This window comes from Brienomyrus brachyistius, chromosome 4 (assembly GCF_023856365.1).
Source record: "Brienomyrus brachyistius isolate T26 chromosome 4, BBRACH_0.4, whole genome shotgun sequence".
In the NCBI taxonomy this organism is placed as follows: Eukaryota; Metazoa; Chordata; class Actinopteri; order Osteoglossiformes; family Mormyridae; genus Brienomyrus; species Brienomyrus brachyistius.
In genome coordinates this window covers 10,347,064-10,369,165 of record NC_064536.1, presented here as the reverse complement: position 1 = coordinate 10,369,165, position 22,102 = coordinate 10,347,064, and the positions used below count along the sequence as shown (strand labels likewise).

At 45.6% G+C, this 22,102-nt stretch overlaps 3 protein-coding genes and 1 long non-coding RNA gene across 5 annotated transcripts in view; 1 reads left to right on the top strand and 3 right to left on the bottom strand.

The window, feature by feature from the left end:
• Positions 1-22,102, bottom strand: part of LOC125740252 (tripartite motif-containing protein 16-like) — a 129,803-nt gene that overhangs the window by 9,803 nt on the left and 97,898 nt on the right. The window lies entirely within an intron of this gene.
• The window catches only part of LOC125740251 (tripartite motif-containing protein 16-like), a 125,855-nt gene that overhangs the window by 68,769 nt on the left and 34,984 nt on the right, over positions 1-22,102 (bottom strand). Inside the window, exon 1 of one of the 2 annotated variants that reach the window (XM_049011163.1) lies at positions 11,465-11,483. The exons of the other annotated variant lie outside the window; for it this stretch is intronic. The gene's annotated coding sequence lies outside the window, so the exon portion shown is untranslated. Of the gene's footprint in view, positions 1-11,464; positions 11,484-22,102 lie in introns of those variants that run through there. 2 annotated transcript variants of the gene reach the window in all.
• Positions 1-22,102, top strand: part of LOC125740255 (uncharacterized) — a 102,718-nt gene that overhangs the window by 52,425 nt on the left and 28,191 nt on the right. The window lies entirely within an intron of this gene.
• Positions 558-22,102, bottom strand: part of LOC125740249 (tripartite motif-containing protein 16-like) — a 56,504-nt gene continuing 34,959 nt past the window's right edge. The window contains exon 7 of the transcript XR_007397481.1: positions 558-1,765. The gene's annotated coding sequence lies outside the window, so the exon portion shown is untranslated. The remainder of the gene's footprint in view (positions 1,766-22,102) is intronic.

The following is a 22,102-nucleotide window of genomic DNA, read 5'->3' as shown; positions in this document are numbered from 1 at the left end:
GTACTTGTGACTAGTGACATGGTATATTGCAACAGCAATAAAGGGTTTCATCAAATCAAAATCAAATCAGGTGGTCAGTGGTCAGCATTCTCTCAGCACTCAGCCAAGTATGTTGTCAGGTCCTGCAGCCTTGCGTAGATTGACTCTGGACAGAAGACTTCTCACATCAGCTGTGGACAGACAGAGTAGCTCCTCACTGGGGGGGCGGGGGGCTAGGGGTGGTGTTGGCTCCTTATTCTGTACAAAAAAGTTTTGTAGCTCATCTGGATGGGAGACATCACCGCCACTGATGTGTGGGTTGGGCTCGTAGATCGTGATTGGCTGAATGCCCTGCCATATACGGCGTGTGTCTTTGGTGCATTTAAAGTGTTCACTGTGCCTGATTGGCGATCCTCATAGCTCGGGACAGGTTGTCTCTGGGCGTCTTGAGGGCAGCCTTGTCTTTAGATCTGAAAGCTGCATTTCTGATTCTTAGCTGTGTGAGCACTTCCCTCGTCATCCAGGGCCTTTGATTGGCTGTTGTTGTCATCGATCACAGAGTTTATATACTCCTCCAGGTTGATGGCGTCACCATTTATAGCAGCCTCCTTAAAAATGTCCCAGTCAGTAGATCCAAAGCAGCCTTGGAGAGCTGAGACGGCACCAGCTGGCCACACTCTGACTGACTGGTTTGTTGTGCTTCAGCAGGGATTTATACACAGGAACCATGAACACAGTGACATGGTCTGAGTAGCCGAGGTGGGGGGGGAAGGGCCTTGTAAGCCTCACAAATGTTTGTGTAAACATTGTCCAGACAGATTCTCCCTTTAGCTGGAATGTTCATATATTGGAAGAATTTGGGGAAAATTGGCTTCATATTTGCCTGATTGAAATCTCCAGCAATGATGAAAAAAGACACTGGATTAGACTCTCTGTTCCCAGCGATTTATTATTTTTTTAAGCAATTTATTGCAGCAGACATCTCAGTTAAACCAACTGGGACGTCACAAAGTTCACGATCCACATCAGTTATTCCTGTGATGTTTGAGAAGAAATCGAAAATCTTCGATCAAGACTCCTGACATACAAATTATTGAAGAACTCAGTTGAGAAGTTGGCTACTTTCTTGATGTCATCTGCGACATTTCCATAAATCCTCGCTCGCATAATGCTGTTGTTCCTGGCTTGCTGTCTTTCTAGCCTAAAGAAATAGGCTGAGTTCTGCTCACCTTCTTCAAGCCATTTTTGCCACAATCTAACAAAGGCTCCTTCTGCCTTATGTTTATATATAATCATCCAATTTATTCTGTAAGTCTCCTCCTACATTATTTTCTGTATCAGGAAGACGATTGACTGGTTTGCAGGTTAAAGCAGTAAATCTCATTTATAATTTTCTTTTCTTCATCTCTTCTGATTCGAACCAAGTCACTACTAAACCTTCTGACAAACCTTCTGACAAATTTTGCTACATGATGTTATTATTGCAATACGTCTGTATTGGGTCTGTTCCAGTGTAAGTCAGTTAATTATTCTATATTTAAAATAGCTAATTTATTTCTCAAGATTGAACTGTTTAATATCCCGTTTGAAGATATTTTATATCCAGTAGACGATGACAAAGATTGCATGTTCTCCCCATGTCGTCGTGGGGTTTCCTCCGGGTACTCCGGTTTGCCCCCACAGTCCAAAGACATGCTGAGGCTAATTGCCCATAGGAGTGCATGTGTGAGTGAATGGTGTGTGAGTGTGCCCTGCGATGGGCTGGCCCCCCATTCTGGGTTGTTCCCTGCCTCGTGTCCATTGCTTCTGGGATAGGCTCCGGACCCACCCGCCCTTCCCCCTGGCTCGTCCTTTGCCTGTGCTGGGGCTCGGTTGGTGCCTGTGGGTCCTGGCCCTCCTACTCGGCTGTCGCCTGCGGGTCCCCCTCCGCGGCTTCGTCGCCCTGCCTCGCTACCCACTCCGATGCCCGGTCGGTCGCCTGCAGGCTCCCCTACTGCGGCTCCTCTGTCGTCGGCGGGTCCACCCGCTCCTGCGCGTCGGAGGACGTCGCCGCCTGCTGCGGCTCCCCCCCTCTCCTTGCCCTTGCCAGGGTCCCCTCCGGCTCCCTCATCCCCTTCCCTGGCGCTCCCTCTTGCTCCCTCCCTGGCCCCTCCGCCGGTCCCTCGCTCTGCCTCCTCTGCCCCTCCGAGGTCCCCTCCAGCCTCCCGTCGCCTGCTGGGGCTCCCTCGGGCTCCCCTTTATTCCCCCTCCTTCTCTCCCTGCTCTCCTGCCCTAGTCCCTCCTTTGTTTGCTCCTCCTCCCGTCTTTATCCATCCTGTCTCTGTTCCTCGTCCCTTTGATCCGTCCTTTCCTGCTCCTCGTTTCCCGATGTTCCCTCCTTGCACTCCCGCTCCTAGTGTCCCGCATGTCCCTCCTGTCTCTCCCTTCCTGATCTGTCTCTCCGCTTTCCCGATCCTCTGTCAAGTCCTGTCCTACGTCCTGTCTCTGGCTGTGTTTTGTGCTTCAGTCCTGTTTCCAGTCTCCCGTTGACTTTGTTATCTTCTTTTCTCCCTGGCGCGCCCGGAGAAGCGTGCCTTTGGGGGGGGTTCTGTCATGCCCGGCTCGTCCGCTCCTCGTGTGTGCCACGCCCCCTGATTACCCACGTGTGCTTCCCTGATCGTCTCCAGCTTTGTCCACTTACTTTGATTAGTCCCGTCCTATTTAAGTCCTGGTCTTACCTGTTTCCCTTGTCTGTCATTGATGTTTGTATGCGTGAGATGTTTCCCAGTCCGCGCTTCCTTAATAAATCCCCAGTATTTCCCGTATTTGCCTGTCTGCCAGCTCCTTGCACGCCTTACCCGCACGATCGCCTGTCTGCTCAACCCTGATCGTGACACTAACAAGTGAGAAACGAAGGAACCGACCAAGATGGTTTTCTTTGCCCCCTGGTGGAAATGACCTTTAATCCTCCAGATAGATGTAAACTAAGCACGCAGGTGTAGTCGCGCTGTGTGAAGTCATGGCCCTAAAGCACAGACTTAGGAGATGTTCAGTGTCACAACCAGTTTGGGGAAGACTGCGGGTGCCGTCTTAGGACAATATTAATGAAGCAAACGTAAAGGAAGGAAGCCCCCCCCCCCCCGGACCTCACTGCTCATAGATACCGTAGCTCACACAGGATAAGGATGCAGATAAAAGGTCTTGACAAGCTCTTACTGAGTGATACCAAAAGTTCCTGCTACCCAAACAAAGCGAGGGCAGTTTCCCAGCTTTCAGCATTACAGTGCATGATGACATCTAGGACAGACTGGGCCCTTATCCCCCCCCCCCCCCCCCCCCCCCCGCTTACTTGGTTTGGATCCCCTGCTGTAGCTACAGCCCACACTAGGCAGTGAGGAGCAGCCCCAGTATCAGCCATTCCTGCTCTGACTGACTTCAGGGGGAACAAAGTGCATCAAAGCCCACAGCTACTCTCTCTCATCTGACTCCTGTTGTGTGTCACCTACACACTGGGTCAGACAATGTGTTTAATACATTAAACTGATCTTTACTGAATATCAGGTCTGTGGCTGGAAACTCATTATTAATGACTGATCTGTATTTTTATGCTTTAAACTGAAATGGGGTCAAATGAAAACTATGCAGCAGCCCTGATCAAACCAGCTACTCCTACTTGCCCTTTATCAGTGAGACTAGAGCACTTAGGGAAGGAGGTGAAGCAGCCGCCTTATTTAATTGGTTTTAATTATTTTTACAAGTCAGGCACTACTTTCTGTCAGAAGGGTAATTATGAATCTGAATGAACAGAAATTACATGTGGAGTTCCTCAAGGGTCCGTTATTGGCAGTGGGCAGTGGTGGCTTAATGGTTAGGGATGCGCACTAGTAATTGAGAGATTGTTGGCTTGAATCCCCGACCAGCAAGGCACCGCTGAGGGACCCTAAGCAAAGCACTGTTCTCAGGGCGCTGAACTAGCTGCCCCTTGCTACATCACGATGTCACATATGGGTTAAATGCAGAGGACACATTTCGGTGTTGTACACTGTGTGCTGTGGTGTGTCAACACTGATCACCAATTAGAATTATAATCCTCACTGAGCCTCTTTGTTCAACATCTACATGCTTCCATTTGCTCAGATTACGGAACACTATAAAATCTCTGGAACACTTAAAGCCATGTTGTTAGTAATTAAAAAAAATTCACAACAAATAATCCATTGTAATGCGTTATAATCATGGCTTTAAATATTTATCAAAAGGCATAACACATTATAAGCATGCTTATTATGCATAATGAATGATTTATGAAGCTCTCATCTTTAATGCACTATAAATACCTTCATAATGCATTATAATGATCGGTATAAGCATTAAGGATGCTTTGTATTGCATTATGAAGGTATCTACAGTGTCTTATAGATGAGTGTGTCATAAAGCATTCATAAAGTGTTATAATCATGGATATAATGTGTTATTGTCACGGGCGGTGGGTACGCGGGTAATGCGCACGGACAGGCGAGCGAGCAGGATGCAGGCAGGCAGAATAAGGGGTAAACGGGGTTTAATCAAAGGACTTTGGACGGGAAATATCAGACGCCAACTAACATCAATGACAGACGAAGGACTCAGGCAAGACATCGACTCAAATAGACAGGATTGATCAAAACAACAAGACACAGCTGGGTACAATTGGGGAAGCACACGTGGATAATCGGGGGGCGTGGCACACACGAGGATCGTACGAGTCGGGCGTGACAGTTACAGTATGCTTTTTATAAATATAGCTGTGTTTAGAATGCCTTATGAGTGCAGTATAATTAAGCAATGACATATGAGAAGATACTCCGATATGTCATGGCTGTGATTCGGTCAAAGTCACAAGGCTGTAGGCCACCACAAAAAAAAAATTAAAAATTTATAACGTGGGAGGGGCCATCGCATCCAAACCGTCCGCATTGCTGGATAATTCAGTCAATAACCAATATAGTTTTGTCTAATATTTCTGGTGCCAGCAGTAAAACAACTAGCCAGCTTATTTTCGGAGTAACTTTGCATTGTAAATGAAAACCAGGTCTAACAAATAAAATATTGTGTGAGATCATGAGGCAGATTGCAAAGTTCAGTTACTGGCATCTTTTTAAACAATTTTTTAAATTGTTTTTTAAATTGACAATGAATGTGTTTGTAAGTCCCACACCAAAGTTCCGAAGTACCGAAAAAGTACCCCAGCTGCAATGGTGCTTTTGATACTGGAACTTCTGGTACTGGTACTCGACCGGAAGTCAATGGAAAAGGGAAAGAACCAAAAGTACCGAACCAGGTGCAGTGGAAAAGCACCCTGAATAAACTTGCCTTACTTAGCAATTGGATTCAAAGTCAAATGAGATAAAAAGCTCATGTAAATGTGAAAGACCAGGAGGCAGCGGGAGAGAGAAAGAGAAGCTCCTCTAGCAGAAGAAAATGAAACACAATAAAACACAATAAAACACACTCCACCTCATACAGGGAGAGAGAAGCGAGTGTGTGAACAGACTCACATTGTAAGAATTCTGCTCTGGTCGTGGGCACTAATACCGGTAGGACGGTGTCTTTGGTAACTAGAAGGAGACAGAGAGAAACAGGGATGTGAGTAAAAGGAATTTACTTGTGGGAGATGGACTTCACTCACTGTGGAGACACCAGCAGTGGGGTATTATCATTATGAGGGACAATAACAGGCATTTTAACAAACTGCAAATCATGGTAAGTTACACATAATACAGATTTTTGGTTTCTATGATGTAGAAGAAACATGTCTTATGTGATTTTGCAGCCTGTAGAATGTGAAGCTCTTTCACCAGTTATCACAAAGATTTAAACTTATTGAAAACAAACTGACTTGGTCACACAAATGTGAGGCTGACTGTACTGCATACTCTCTCTGCATGGTCTACATCAGGGGTGGCCAATCTTACCCGCAAAGTGCCAGTGTGTGCACAGGTCTTTGGGGTAACCTTTAGGTCAGCTGTTCAACCCCAGGTGTGAGACCCTTCAGCCAATCAGTCCTCTAATTAGTAGCCAGCAAAAGCAGCCCTTTCTGGGTAAGATTGACCAGCCCTGGTCTATATTAACATGAACAGACTAGAAAATGTATTAACCTGCGTGATGGATCTCTGCCATTTTCATTCTGCAAACATTCTCCAGTTGATCTTTCAGTTCAGAAACTGCCTTCCTCAAATTCCCAAAATCAGATCTTGGACTGACAGAGATTCTGGGTCCAAATCCAGCTTCAGGAGTGACAGGAAGAGCCTGGCGCCTCTACAGACACACAGTCTGATTAAACAGCTTCATCAATACAAATGTGTATTGCAATCTAATTAACAGAACTTTTAACATCTGACAAATGACAGACTAGTTGAAATACAAATGACAATATGCGTCCATTTGAATACTCTGGTTTCCTTATTGCCAAAGTAGCTGTTCTGTTACCTGGAGGAAATGGATGAGATCCTCTGTGTGTGAAAGCTGCTCCAGCTCAGAGTGTCTCCTCTTCAGTTCATCGATCTCCTGCTTCAGTCTCTCCATGTCTCCTTCAGCCTTACTCACTGCAGCCTTCTCCTGATCTCTGATCAGCTTTGTCACCTCAGAGCGTCTTCTCTCAATGGAGCGGATCATCTCAGTGAAGATCCTCTCGCTGTCCTCCACTGCTGAGTGTGCTGAGTTCTGTTGGTGACACAGGGAACAGAGGACAGTAAATTGGCCCCTTTTGAGACTCCAGAGAGCCTCATTGTACAATAGAGATGTGAGCCGACAGGATTTGGCAGAGACTGGTGGCTGTAAGGGGCAGGTTGGTTGTCACCATTAGGTCTCAGTTTAATAGGTGACTTTTTCTTATTTGCATTACGCTGGGTTGTGAAAAGTTGCATTTTTCTCAAATGGGCCATTTATGGTATTTTTTAAAATAAATAAGCTACTACTGCTGCAACACTTGGTTAAACTCTGTAATCTAGCAACTTTATCCCACTGACCCAGAATAACCCACAGCAGCATTAATTTGATTAATCCGCACAAGTCTGTAAATCTGCAATCTGTTGAATCTGAAAGAAGATTCAATATGATCACAAGCCAGCTATTATCTTCTCCTCAGGTTCATACTCACTGTGAATGAGGCCACAGCCTCTCTCAGCTCCTGTAGCTCCTTCTCTCTCATCTGAATTATCTGCTGAAATTCCCTCTGTGTTTCATCCATTTGTTTCTAGAGATAGGAAAAAAGATGACAAAACAAGTTTGTTTCATTAGCTGAGATCACATTCATCAATCATCCTGTCCAGGGTGGACCCCAGCCTTGGGCCCTATGCTGCCTGGGAAAGGCTCCAGGCACTCCCCCTGACCTGGATTACCGGTTAAGAGATGGATGGATGGATGGATGGATGGATGGATGCATGGATGATAGATGGATGGATGGATGGATGGATAGATGGTTGGATGGATGGATGGATGGACAGATGGATATTCGTAAATGATTTATTGACTGTAGGTATGATACAATAGACATAGACACTTTGGTCCTGTTTCCACCTGGTATTAACATGCGTCCTGGGTGATCCAATCACAAGTGGACAGCGCTAATTACCCAGGATACATTGAAGATACATTGAGATCCGATCACTCAACCCACATTTGGAGGTGGTCTGGGCTGCATATGGCCACATTCTTATAGCAGTGTGAAGGCGAATATGTCCTGGGCTGCACTGCAGGACCGGCTACTCAACTGACGTCTTATTTGATTGATGTCAGATCGCATGTCAGCTGAGAATGGGCCACTGTGTAGTAAACTGCACTGTGAACAACAATAATGCATCTTTTCTCCTGCGACACTGAAACCTCTGAATCTGCTGGGAAGTTGGTTTAATTCGTATGGGAACTGTGTCAAAGTGGTCATTTATGTGCATCATTGATGTTCCATGCAAATTCAGAAAGGAAAATGTGTAAAATGTGTAAAATGGGATTTATTAAAGATGCTTCAGAATTTGAACAGATCATATATTTAATGTACATGTTGGGGCGCAGCCTGGTGCAGGCAGGTTAACAAGGTGACGATGCACTTAAAAGCTCCAAGACAAAGGGATTTAAGGAGACTGAACCAAACTGGAAAGACACACAATAAAGGAACAATAAGGGGTCAAAACTCACCAGGGAAAAAGTAGCTAAGAAAATGACACGTAGACTAACAGAGGGAATGGGGCAGCTAGTGATGTTAAGCTTGACACCATCCATCCATCCATTTTCCAAACCACTTATCCTACTGGGTCGCGGGGGTTCCGGAGCCTATCCTGGAAGCAATGGGCACGAGGCAGGGAACAACCCTGGATGGGGCGCCAGCCCATCGCAGGGCACACTCACACACCAGTCACTCACACATGCACACCTACGGGCAATTTAGCAAGTCCAATTAGCCTCAGCATGTTTTTGGACTGTGGGGGGAATCCGGAGTATCCGGAGGAAACCCCACGACGACATGGGGAGAACATGCAAACTCCACACACATGTGACCCCGACAGAGACTCGAACCCAGCTCCCTGCACCACCATGCCACCCCAGCTTGACAACAAACAAAACGATTCACTACATTCTGAAGCACAGCTTGAAGGTTTCCTCCATTCCACCCTGAACACGTGACCATGGTCATCTGAAGCTTCTTTCTGCACTCAACCATGTGACTTTGGAAACTGAAAATGTGGCACAATCCTCATTACTGGTTTCAAACCTGTTGTACAGCACATATTTCGCCGTACACACACACTGCAGCATAAGTTTTAATCAATCATAATAATTTAATAATAATTCATTTTAAATAATTTAATAATAATGATAATAATAATAATAATAATAATAATTACTATTATTATTATTATTTGTCATTATTGTGTCCAAGGTCAAGTTTATTTGTATGAATACATAATATCAGATTTGGGTCAGGGGATTACCCAATAATCTGTATAATATATCCCATATAGAGACCAAGAAACAAATGATTGATGAGGCTTTGATCAATATGACTGTGAAGGATTCACAACCCTTCACCATAGTGGATGATGCTGGATTTAGGGAGGTTGGGCATATCCAGGATCCAACCTACATTCTCCCATCCAGACAAACATGAAAGGGTTTGGTGACAGAAACATTTAAGATAGAAAAAGAGAAAGCAAAGGAAGAGGTGAGAAAGGCCAAAGCAGTAAGACTATCATCTGACATGTGGACATTCATACATATGGAAGCTTATTTAGCAGTCAAATGCCATTTTATAAATGATAAGACTGAGCTGTCGATCGTATTATTGGGAGCAGGAAAATTCCCAGAGTCTCATTCTGCAGAAAACATGGCTGCAGTCGAGGCAGCCTGATGGAGGAGTGGGGAATACAGAATAAAGTCTGATGGCTCACACTGATGCTGCACAAAATGTGATTGTCTGTGTCAGACACACAACCTGCATTGCAGGTTTCTGTAGCCAATCTAATGCACTGAGACGAAGCTTCATTATTTATGTCAAAGCTGCTCCACGCGTTATTAATATTAGTGAAATGTGCCGGTAAAAATTTACAATAATGTAAAATTAAAGCATGTAGGTAAGAATGTGTGTTCAGTAGCCTAGAAAATGGATGTGTGAATAGAAACATATAATAACAGTGTCATTGTTTATATAGTCTTATATTGGGATGTCCAGAGGCTTGAATTCCTGGTTAAAAATTCAGTCCCACTCCAGCCATGACTACTTTTACTTCTCTTGTTCCAAGTCAGACATATAATGCAGCCTATCAGACAAAACAATGAACCTCTTTGTTAATATTTTCATAAATTTTGAGCTTCACTGGTTATCATCGAAAGCCAAAATATTATCCTATGGCAACCAGTTCAATGCATTAAAGGCTGAACCCTTTATCCTTGAATAGAAAAGTATTAATCTACGTATATCTTAGTACCTAAAGACCTTTTTTAACATTTTCATTTGTACTGTGTTGAAGTAGGTAAAGTAAGGTAAGGTACGGAGGTAAGGAGCACACACTGAGTACAGTGCCTTACCGCACCCACCACACGACGAACCACCTCAGGGATGAGAACCTGAGTGCAGCCGTACAGTGGGTGACACCTCAGCACCACACCAGTCCCAATGGAACAGTGTGAGTTTTATCCAGTGGCTGCAGTGCCAATCCTGCAAAACACCTCCTGATGCAGTATAAAAATGCATGTGGATAATGTGAAAAGTTAAACTTTATTGTGAAAATATTATTTTATAATAATGATTGTCTAATGAAAATCGCAAGATTATTACGAAATGTAATACAATACGTAAATTGTACAATTAAAAAATGATACATAGAAGACAAGTGATATTATGAAATGTAATACCTTTTCTGAAATTATTTTAAAATAAAATGATACATTATTGAAATATTTTATTTATTTTTTTATATACTTATTTATTTTATTTTGAATATCATGGCGTTCCATACAAACATCTTAAAGGCCTTAAAGGGCACGGCCATCTTGAATTCTGAGGTCAGGGTTGTGTAGATTCTTCTGACTTCAGTGGCCTGTACTACTGTGGCCCTAGTGAGTTCTTATGTACTATGAAGGGTAACTGGCTTGTCGGGGTAACTTGTTGGATTTAAGGTACCACAGTTTAAATGTTCTTCATATTCGTTCACTTACATTTTTCCCAGATTACCTTAAATCTGACAAGCTAGTAACCAAACAAGCAGGTCATGACAACTTTACCGAACCAGACTTGTTCTGAGTGTTTCATAGCAATTACACTAACATGTGTTAAGACAAAATCCATTTATTTAAAATTAACTTTTAGATAATAACAATAATTGATGCTTTCACTGATCCCTTTGGGGAAATTCTTTTAAATTAGCCTGACCTGTATCTCCGCCCTTCCTGTAGCAGCTGAGACTGTATCATGGCCTCTGTGTTCATCCATCGTACAGAGATAACAGATACACTGCTGGTGGGTACGGCAGTAGATCTCCAGGGGTTTGTCATGCTGGGAACAAACCTTGTCCTTCAGATGGCCGATGGCATCAATGAGCTTGTGCTGTTTTGCATGGTGGAGTTTATTGTGAAGCTGCAGGTCAGTTTCACAGTAGGAGGCCAGACACACCAGGCAGGACTTGACAGCTTTGTGTTTTCTCCCAGTACAGACGTCACACTCCACATCTCCAGGTCCAGCATACTGGTCAGCAGGAGTAGCTGCTTGTAATCCAGTCTTCTTCAGTTTCTCCACCACTTCAGCCAGTATCGTGTTTCTTTTCAGAGCAGGCCTGTGCGTGAAGGTCTCTCTGCACTGGGGGCAGCTGTAAACTTCAGCATGATCCTCCTGATCCCAGCAGCTCTTTATGCAGCTCATACAGTAACTGTGTCCACAGGGAATAGTCACTGGATCCTTTAGTAGATCCAGACAGATTGCACAACTGAACTGGTTTACATCCACTGTAACTCTGGCTTCTGCCATTTTACCACGAACACTGATAGGATTCAGTTTCATTTTCTCTCACAGTCGTCACAATGAGAGGAACTTCCTGCTTCTCAGGCTGCAGCAGTTGTGGTTTTGGACCAGACTGAGAAGAGCAGACTGGGCAAACACTGGATCTGCAGTTTGTGAACAAAATAGTACATTATACAAACTGTACCCAAAGCGAACATTTATTTATCTTTTATGAGAATAATAGTTACTGACATTGTTTTTCTGTAAACAAACTATAATCCTACTCTTTGATTTTGTACAGTAGATAGAAATTATGTATAAAGGTATAAGAGAACAGATCTACTGAGAATGAATTTCTGTGTCGGTTTAGAATCATGTTTGGGATCACGTGGTTTCAGGTGAAACATGCAGGGATGTGCAATTATAGACAGACTGTGTCAGGATTAGACAGAACAAGCTTTGACAAGTGCTGTCAATCCACAGATTTGTTTTTTACATTCTTCTATATATAATATTCATGAAAATAAAGGGTGTAGCACATATATGTCATTTCTTCCTTTTCTTTCTGTATGTTTGTGCTGGGAGTGTATTTGTGTCAGGAAGGAGAGTCAGGTGACCAGGTTCAGAGTGATAATTTTTATCATCCAAAATAATTCCATACTCTAATAATGAAAATTTATTCTAGATATTCATTGAACACTATTAAGTTAAAGTCTCATATTTAAGCCAAAAGTTAATGGACCAGCTTCAGCCATCCCCAGGAACAGAAAGATAAAATATCAAAAAAGTATCCAACTAATTCCAATAACCGCTTATCCAGTACAGGGTTATGGGACACACACATCGCAGGAAGCACAGGGCATAAGGCAGAGACGCCCTGGATGGGATGCTAGTCCATCACAGGGCAAACACTCACTCACATGCTGAGGACAATCAAGAGACACTAATTCACCAAACTGCATGATCTTGGACAGCAGAGGGAAACCTGAGGAAACCCACAGGAACACAGGCTTTGTTATTCATGCAAGCCAGGACACACCGCCAAACAGGGTTAGCTCCTTTTGAAGTGTTGAGAGAAAAGCCGATGCACCGACTGGTGCAGCCTGGGACCAGGTCTGTGCCAATTGGAGGAATCCAGAGGGAGAGCCACCACGCGCTGTGAAACCACTCAAACCAGGGAGCTGGATGTTGGGTCATGACCTGAGGAGGAAGGGATGGAACACACTGAGATGGAGGGGACCACACCAAATCTTGATGGTGACCCCTCACGCAGTGAAAGTGGAGGGAATCGACACCTGGGTTCATAATGTCCACTGCAGACGTGTGTCCAACCCTGGTGGTTCTTTCGAGACTGGCCCCTGAGAGGGTCACAACTGTGTTGCCTTTCATTGATACCCATTTTTGTTGTGACTATTATATGTGGGATCAGTGCTATTTTTTGATGGAGAACTGTTGTTTCCAGCTGTGTCACCCACTGTACTGGAAGTAAAATTAGACATTGGTAGGCCACTTATTCTAAGTGACTCTCTGTGTTATCAGAGAGGTTGATTTATACTTTTCTACCACACAGCCAACGCCAGGAACAGAAAAAGCAAATAATGGATTAAATATCCAACAAATTCCAATAACCGCTTATTCAGTACAATTGTATGGGATACAATCGGTAGCCTATCACAGGAAGCACAGGGTACAAGGCAGGGACACTCTGGATGCTGAGGACAATTTAGAGATACTAATTTACCAAACTGCATGATCTTGGACAGCAGGAGGAAACCCACAGGAACACAGGGAGAACGTGCAAGCTGTACATGCAGAACCAGGAGTGGGAACCACACCCACAAGCCTGGAGGCATGAAGTGAGAGCAGCTGGTCTGCAGTCCTGCAGGGAGCTGGAGCGCCATTTCTTTGGAACAGTGTGGAGCCGTCCTGCATTACTGCTTATCCTGTACAGGGGTGTGGGGAGCCTGGAGCCTGTCCCAGGAGGCACAGGGCAGGGGACACAATGGATAGGATACTAGTTTATAGCAGAGCACAAACTCACACATACAGACTCACACTAAGGGCAGCTTAGAGATCCAATCGGCTGATCGCAGTTTCATGTTCTCCAAAATAGGAGTCTCCCACATTGGAAGAACATGCAGACTTCACACATACAGCAGGAGGGACAGGAAACAAGCCCAGAGACAGAGGTTACACCCCGAGACCCCACACCCCCCCCCCCCCCACAATCACACATACTGTTAGGATTTATTTAAAAGTTACATTTTAATGCTACAAAATGATGACTGACTATGAACTTCATATTCCAGAACTGTGTTGGAATCTATGCTGACTTTAAGAATGTTACCTTACAGGATTTACCCGTTTCTGTGACCTGTACCTACAGTAAGGAGGTGTGATCTCTGTTCCTTCAAAGCAGACATACTCGCTGGCATATGATTACAGTTCTAGTACTTAGCAGATACTGTTACTGAAAGTGGTGAACAAGTGAGGCAAACATGACACTACAAACATGACACTGCAAACATGCCGCTGTCAAGGTGCTGCCTGGGCACTAGTGCAGCTAGGCTGGTATTTCTGGGCTCCACAGACATCACTGGTGGTTGGTGTCGTGGTCACCGGGATGAAAGACTCATGCAGCAGGTGTTTGTCAGGCAACAAACAGGGACTTATTGGGATCAGGATGGGAGGCTATGGAACCAGCAACACATAAGGCACAACATCAGTGATCAAATGGGGAACACAGGACCAGGAAGCACTTAAATGGAGGACTATTGAGTGAAGAGTCTGGAGGCAGCTGGGAGTGTTTAACACGAGGGCTGGAACGAGACGTGAGACCAACAAGCAGCAAACATGGCCGGTTGGAGCCACGTCAGGGAGGAGGCGGGACATTTAATTTCATTTTTATATAGCGCATCACAGAGTCGTCCCAAGGCACTTTACATAGATGTGTTGTGATACATTAGAACATCATTAAAAAGAGTGATACACAAGGGGAAAAAGGAAAGAAAGATATTAAATAAAGAAAGCCAGATGACAACGGAGGAGAGGAACCAAAAAACCCCAAGTAAGGAGAAAAAAAGACCTCTGGGGGTCCATGGACAACTGGCTGCCCAACCCCCCCAGGCAGACTAATATTACTGAGAACAGAAAAGAGTGGAGCTGCTTGCTAAAGGCCGGGTGTGAGGTGTGATTAAAGTCTGTCAATAAGCCTGTTCTCCACGCTGGCCTGTGTAGGGTGACACTCAAGGCTGCACCCAGGATGACACAGTTAGCAGGTCCCATTCGCAATGTCACCCCTCTATGGGACTGAATCAGGACTCCAGCTCAGATGGTGCCCCCCCCTGGGCAGCACCTGGAAATGTGGGGAGGCAGAGAGCATGGATGGTCAGAACATGCGTTGACACGTAAATGGACAAGCATAGTGGATAAAAATGGCATTGCTTAATGTGACAGTACCCCCCCCCCCCCCCCACCCCACCAAAAGCATGCGCTCCGGCCATGAAGTCCAAAGGGGGTTAGACAACAGGGATGGAACCGGACTGGACACTGGACTAGACAGGGGACGACAGAACAGATGGTAGACAGGACAAGACCAGACAAGACTAGACAGAACACTGGACAGACAGCAACACCAGACATAAGAGCAGTTGCAGGACACCACTAAGGACATGGAGCGGATAAAGGAAAAGCTAGGAACTGTAATGAGTGATGAGTACTACTATTCCCAGGATGCTTTGTAAGGGCCTGGTGGTTTTGCAGAAATAAAACGGTTACCTGCATGTTGGCAGTACAGGGTCTCTGGTCTCATCAATGCCTTACATTACATGGTGTCAGAAATGGGATTTTTTTTGCTGAAATACAGTGCAAGCGTTAATGAAACTCGCACTTCATTTCTATAAAAAAAAAAAAAAACGCGTAGTAGCGGGGCGAGTTACAAAAAGTTTGCGTTTCTCCATTTTTTTCCCCCACCCGTTAAAAAAATGGCTTTTTGCCATTGGATACGACGATTTAAACAATTTCGTTTGGCTTCGGGTCCGAGTGTGAAAGAGGAAGACTATCAAGTGAATTCTCTCCTCTATACTATGGGCGATGACGCAGACGATGTACTGGGAGTGCTGCCGCTGCAGGACGCCGAGAAGCGCAAGTATGACAAAGCAGGGGAAGCATTCAGTAACTATTGTGTGGGGAGGCCCAGTATTCGAGAGAGCCCAGTTTAATAGGAGATGCCAGGAAGAAGGGGAAACTGCAGAGGCATTTATCACTGCCGTACATAAACTAGCTGAGCACTGTAACTTCGGGGAATTAAAAGAAGAACTGATCAAAGACCATATAGTGGTTGGAATTAAGGATAAGAGACTGTCGGAGCGCCTGCAATTAGATCCGGATTTAACGCTGGCCACGGCAATCCATAAAATACGACAATGTGCTGTGGTATGTCGCACATTTAAGGTGGACACAGTAACTCAGGAACAGTGTGATTTCCCGTCTGAAGACTATGTATTTTTAGGGGAAATGTCTTCAGTCACAGTTCAGGAATGCATACAATCTGTGGGAGTGAATGGTGATGTTATCCATTTTAAATTGGACACTGGAGCAGCGGTAACAGCCATTCCAGAGTACAGTTTTCATGAAAAAAGACATGGAACCCTTGGTACAGCACATAAGATATTGTATGGGCCTGGACAAAATGTACTGGAAGTAAAAGGGTGTTTTCAGGCTGAACTGACAGCAAAGGGATGCAGCTCCACCCAAGAAATATATGTGGTGTCAGGACTTTCTAAGCCACTGCTAGGGTTACCAGCCATTACAGCCCTGAACCTGGTGCAGAGGATTGAGTCCATCACACAGCCAATAAGTGACTTCATAGCTGCCTACCCTTCAGTGTTTACTGGACTGGGGCTGTTACGAGAGCCGTACCGTATTGAGCTGGTGAGTGGCGCTACACCATATGCGCTGTCCACGCCCCGACGAGTACCTCTCCCTCTCCAAACAAAAGTGAAAGAAGAGCTGAACAGGATGGAGAGAATGGGCGTCATTTCTAAGGTGAACAGGCCTACCGAATGGTGTGCAGGGATGGTAGTGATCCCAAAACCAAGTGGTGCAATACGTATTTGTGTTGACCTCACAAATTTAAACAAGTGGGTTAAGAGGGAACGACACATTCTTCCAGCTATAGACCAGTCATTGGCTCTGCTTTCAGATACACATGTCTTCTCTAAATTGGATGCAAAGGCAGGCTTTTGGCAGATCCCTCTCACAGAAGACTCGAAGCCTCTCACCACCTTCATCACTCCATTTGGGAGATACTTTTTCAACCGTCTCCCATTTGGAATAGCGTCCGCACCAGAACACTTCCAAAGGCGCATGACCCAACTACTGGAAGGTCTGGAAGGGGTGATTTGCCATGCGGACGACATTCTAGTCTTTGGACAGGACAAGGAGGAACACGATTTGCGTGTACACCGAGTTCTACAGAAGCTCCAGTCTGAGGGGTTAACTCTCAATGAAAAGTGTGAGTTTGGTAAGTCAGCATTGCACTTCGTGGGTCACAAAATCACCCACAGTGGCATAGAAGCCGATCCATCCAAAGTCAAGGCCATTCTTCAGATGCCAGATCCAACATGGATGGCGGACGTATGCAGACTGCTGGGCATGGCTAACTTCTTGGCCAAATTCCTCCCAGAGTTATCCACTGTCACTGCACCATTAAAACAGCTACTTAAACAGGACAATGAGTGGTGTTGGGACGTGCCACAACAGCAGTCCTTTCACAGACTTAAGGAACACTTGAGTTCTCCCAAGATTCTGTCAACATACATAATGGCCCTACACTTTACTATACTCACGGATCACAAGCCTCTCATTCCTCTTCTCAGTTCCAGAGGCCTTGATGACTTGACACCGAGAATCCTTAGATTCCGCCTTCGTCTCCTGAGATTCAGCTATGATATACAGCATGTTCCAGGAAAAACCTCATCACAGCTGATACGCTCTCCCGAGCCCCCACCAGAGAGGGGCTGACGCATGCTGAAGAACAGCTGGAAAAAGAGGCTCAGGTCTTTGTGGATTCAATGGTGTCTTCCCTGCCAGCAACAGAGACTCGTCTGACACAAATAGCCAAGGCTCAGGCAGCAGATGAAATCTGCAGGTCACTGAAGATATTCTGTTTATCGGGCTGGCCTGACAAACATGCAGTGAGGAAGGATCTCATGCCCTTCTGGCATGTCCGAGGAGAACTGACAGTGGCAAATGACCTCCTCTTAAAAGGAGACAGGATTCTGATTCCAGGAGCATTGCAAAACGAGATGCTCAAAAAGATTCACGAGGACCACCAGGGCATTTCTAAATGCCGCACCCGAGCCCAGCATTCCATATGGTGGCCGGGCCTCTCATCACAGATCCGCCAGATGGTTGATCAGTGCACAACTTGTCAGGAACACAGGGTGTCCCACTATGAACCACTGCTGCCCACCGTAGTCCCCAAAAGACCATGGGAAAAGGTTGGAATAGATCTTTTTGAGTGGGAAAAGAAAAATACCTTGCTCATTATCGATTATTTCTCCAGATTAATTGAGGTTGCACACCTTAGAACAACTTCATCAGAGGTCACAATCAGCGCCCTCAAAGACGTTTTTGCACGTCATGGTATTCCTGAGGAAGTTGTCTCAGACAATGGTCCTCAATTCCTGTCAGAGGTCTTCCGTCAGTTTGCCAGGGCTTTGGACTTCAGACACTACACAAAGCCCGCATTATCCTCAGGCAAATGGGGAGGCTGAGAGGGGGGTGCGTACAGTCAATGAACTGTGGGCTAAAGAGAAAGACCATAGCAAAGCACTGCTTGTCTACAGGTCCACACCACTACAGCACGGCTTCTCTCCCTCACAACTGCTTATGGGCAGATGATTACGCACAACCCTTCCCCAGACGTCTGGTAACTTGGACCCTCTGTGGCCTGACATTCAGGAGTTCCGGCAAAAAGATCGTCAGGTACGGCAGAAACAAGCACAGCACTACAACTCTCGCCATGGATGTCGTCCACTTCCCAAGCTCCACTCTGGGCAGACGGTCTGGCTGGCGGCAGAAAAACTGCATGGATCTGTTGTGGGTCCAGCTCACACTCCAAGGTCCTACTTGGTGGAAACTGAAAGTGGGGGATTGTTTAGAAGGAACTGTAGGCATTTATGGCCCTCAAGTTTTGTTACTAGATCAGGGTGGCATAGTAAAGCTCCTGAAAGACTGAACTTGTGAAAAAAAAACAGAAATAGGAGAAGTGTGTTAAATGATTATTTCTCTGGATGTTATTGATGACTATTCCTGAGAGGGTAGGATGTTTTATTGGTTCTTTTCCAATTACTTAGTTACATGTTCTTCATGTAATTCACATGTTTAGATACAAAGGAGAATGTAGGATTATATATTCTTTGGGAATAATCACTTGGCTAAAAGGGGGAGGTGTAATGAGTGATGAGTACTACAAATCCCAGGATGCGTTGTAAGGGTCTGGGGGTTTTGCAGAAATAAAATGGTTACCTGCATGTTGGCAGTACAGGGTCTCTGGTCTCATCAATGCCTAACATTACAGGAACCACAGGTACAGCAGTCCTGTCAGACCCCAAAACAGGACGGACAGGTGGAGGGTCAACAAGAACAGGGGCACAGGATGCAGAAGACAAGGAGAGATACAGGCAGGACAGAGCAACAAGACAAACACTGAGGCACAAAAAGGAATAACATGGGGCATCCAGGGAAGCCAGGCAAAGACTCGGGGCTGGGGACCCTCCTAGGCCCCTTTCCAGGTGAGGCTGAACTCCACCGAATGACAGGACCAGAGGGTCTGAGAGGGCCAGCAGGGCTGGAGGACGTGAGGGGTTGGGGGGCGATGAGAGAACCGCAGAGCAGTAGGGCAGCAAGGAGACAACAGGACAGGAACAGGAAGATGGCAAGGGACATACAGGGCAAGAGCAGAGACTGGCAAACCCTCTCTGGGAGATAGATATTCAGCCTGTTGCTTTCTTGGACTCCTGTTTATACTGGTGACCACCCCAGAAACTGGGACCAGAGTAACCGGAGTCTGGGATGAAGGAGGGACCCGAGGGCAAGTCCAGAGGGTTGCAGTCCAGCAGGACTTCCTCTGGATCCATCTTCTCTGGGCTGGTGGCAGCCTGCAGGCATGTGCCGGTGGGACGTCAGGATAGAAAGTGGGCACCAGCAGGCCGTCAGGAGATGAGGTGGGTGCCGGCTGGACGTCTGGGGAGATTGAGGTGGGTGCTGGCCAGGCATCAGGGGACAGCGAGGTGGATGCTGGCCGGACAGTATGGAGCAGTATGGCAGGTGTCGGCTGGTTACCAGGGAACCGTGTCAGATTCTATGAGAAGCCTAGAGGCAACCAAGGCCTCACCTGTGTTGGACACTGTGGGTGCGGCCTGGGCTGCCCTCTCTGGGCCAGAGCCTTAAGTGTGGATGTAACGACTGCAACGGCTGGCTCTCCTGGGCCAGATACTGTAGATGCAGTGTCTTTCAATTACGAGTGCGCTTCCCTAACCATTAAGTCACCACTGCTCACTACTATGTGTACTATTAAAAGAGGCAGTAGGGTCTTGTCCAGCCAGCTGACAAAACGTTTCCACATTTAATTGGACGAAGGACGGTAGAAAACATCTGTATTGTGTGCAATACAGATAAAACCATGTTGAAGCAAAGTCCGACCTCTACTGTGGTCCAGCACTCTGACAACCATAGAACTCGGAGTGAAGCCTGTTCTTCTGTGTTGGAGAGCTTTGGGGAGCCAGCGATCACATCCTCAGCGAGCAGGGGGACCACAGTAAATCCCGGAGTAGCATCATGTTGTCAGACTTCAAGCGACAATGAGGAGGCAGGTCGCCCCACGGTGAGCGACATGGGGCAGCTTCAAATCTCCTCCTGCAGGTGGTTTCTCCCCCCCTTTTGTTCCGCTGTCTGCCTCTCCAAGGCCCGAGCTTTCACACAGGTCACACAGTATTTAAAACAATCTCTTCTTGCCTAAGGCCTAAGACATAACAGACCCAATATGCCAACCTCCCGGGCTGCCAATGTCCAATTTTACTTCCACACAAGAAACAGGTGTCCGGCGAAGTTGATCAAAAGGGGGAATGGAGTCCCCTAAACTAACACACAAACACACACACACACCTGTGCCCCACCACACTGATCCCCACACAAATATACTGCACAAGGTGAAAGTGTGAACACCACCACCCCAGACCAATCAAATCTTAGTCAGACAGATCAATAGAGGCAGCCACTGGTATGCAAAAAAACGGAAAACAAACAGAAAATACCCCAATCTAACCAAGAATCAGAGTGTTGAAATCTATGAAGAGGGCAAACAATGAGTAACAGAATACAGGCCGTCACTCTGTAGCAGTCCCAAGCAGAAAGAAAGGGCGGCCCAAAGTCTGTTAAGTCGCAAAACTAGGGAATGAAACGGCTCCAAATGCAGGAAAAGGGGCGGCGATCCTTGTCCAAGGTGACAGTAACGCTGCCTTGTCTTGCGAGAGGAAGTAGCATGAAGGTACGCTGCTAACGTTAGCATTAGCAAACCTAGCTGCCTAGCAGTGTTGGTGTAACGCGTCAGTGTGATTCCACTACTTTAATGCGCTGTTAATGTGATCACTATGTAACCTTTAGCCCACTGTCATTTTCCTTGATTATGTTATTATACAGGGCAGGTCAGGCCGGGGGAGCAGACGATGATGCAGCGCATTGCCGCAACAACCACACGTCCAAACTGCTGGCGATCCCGGCCGGCAACCCCCCAGGCAGACACACGGTCGAATCCCACCTTTATTATAATTACTTTTATATGCAGTAATTAGTAATTTTTAGTAATAACTTGCACAAGGTTGCTGGCTAGTAACACTATCCGTTGGCTGAATCAGAAATAGCTGTAGTGCTACGATGCTGGATTGTTACAGGGACTGTGATAAATGCAAATGCAGACACCTCTATTCTGATTGCGTTAAAAATCAAATGTTTTTACTCAGATTTCATCCATTTGGTGATGTGCTCTGTATACTATACCAAGTTTTCCTAAAAGCAGATTTTTTAATGTCAAAAATAGAGCAGCGCATTGAATTGTAATGCCTGTATCTTGAAAGGTAGCGTGTTGCTAGACTCTCCGATACACAGCTCTATGGTCCATACAGAGGAGATGAGGAACATGCAGTCTGCTAAGTCACGTGGTTACCTTTCGTTAGGTGGCTACGTTTACATGCCTTCACGCAATTAAGATGTTTTCATGTAAACAGAATAATCGGGGAGCTCATTTATAAAGGCGTCGTGTGACTGAAAAAGACGAGAAGCATTCATATATACATTTATAGGGAGATTTTGGGATTTACAAAGAAAAACATTTTGTGAAAAAGACGTACATTTTGTGAACGAGGTTGAGAGATGCTGTTTCGACAGATCCTGTAGAGGGCACTGTGTATGCTAAATCGAAGGGTCCAGGAATGTATTCGGCATTTATAAGCATAAGCAATAATAATTCAAATATTTGTGGCCACATGGCAATTGGCTCTGAGATTAAACAGTTATTTAAAATGAATTTGTTTAAATTTGCAAACTGAGTTGTATGCTGTGTTTGAATGTTCAGATTATTATTATTATTAGATATTTCAACCCAGTGCTGTGCTC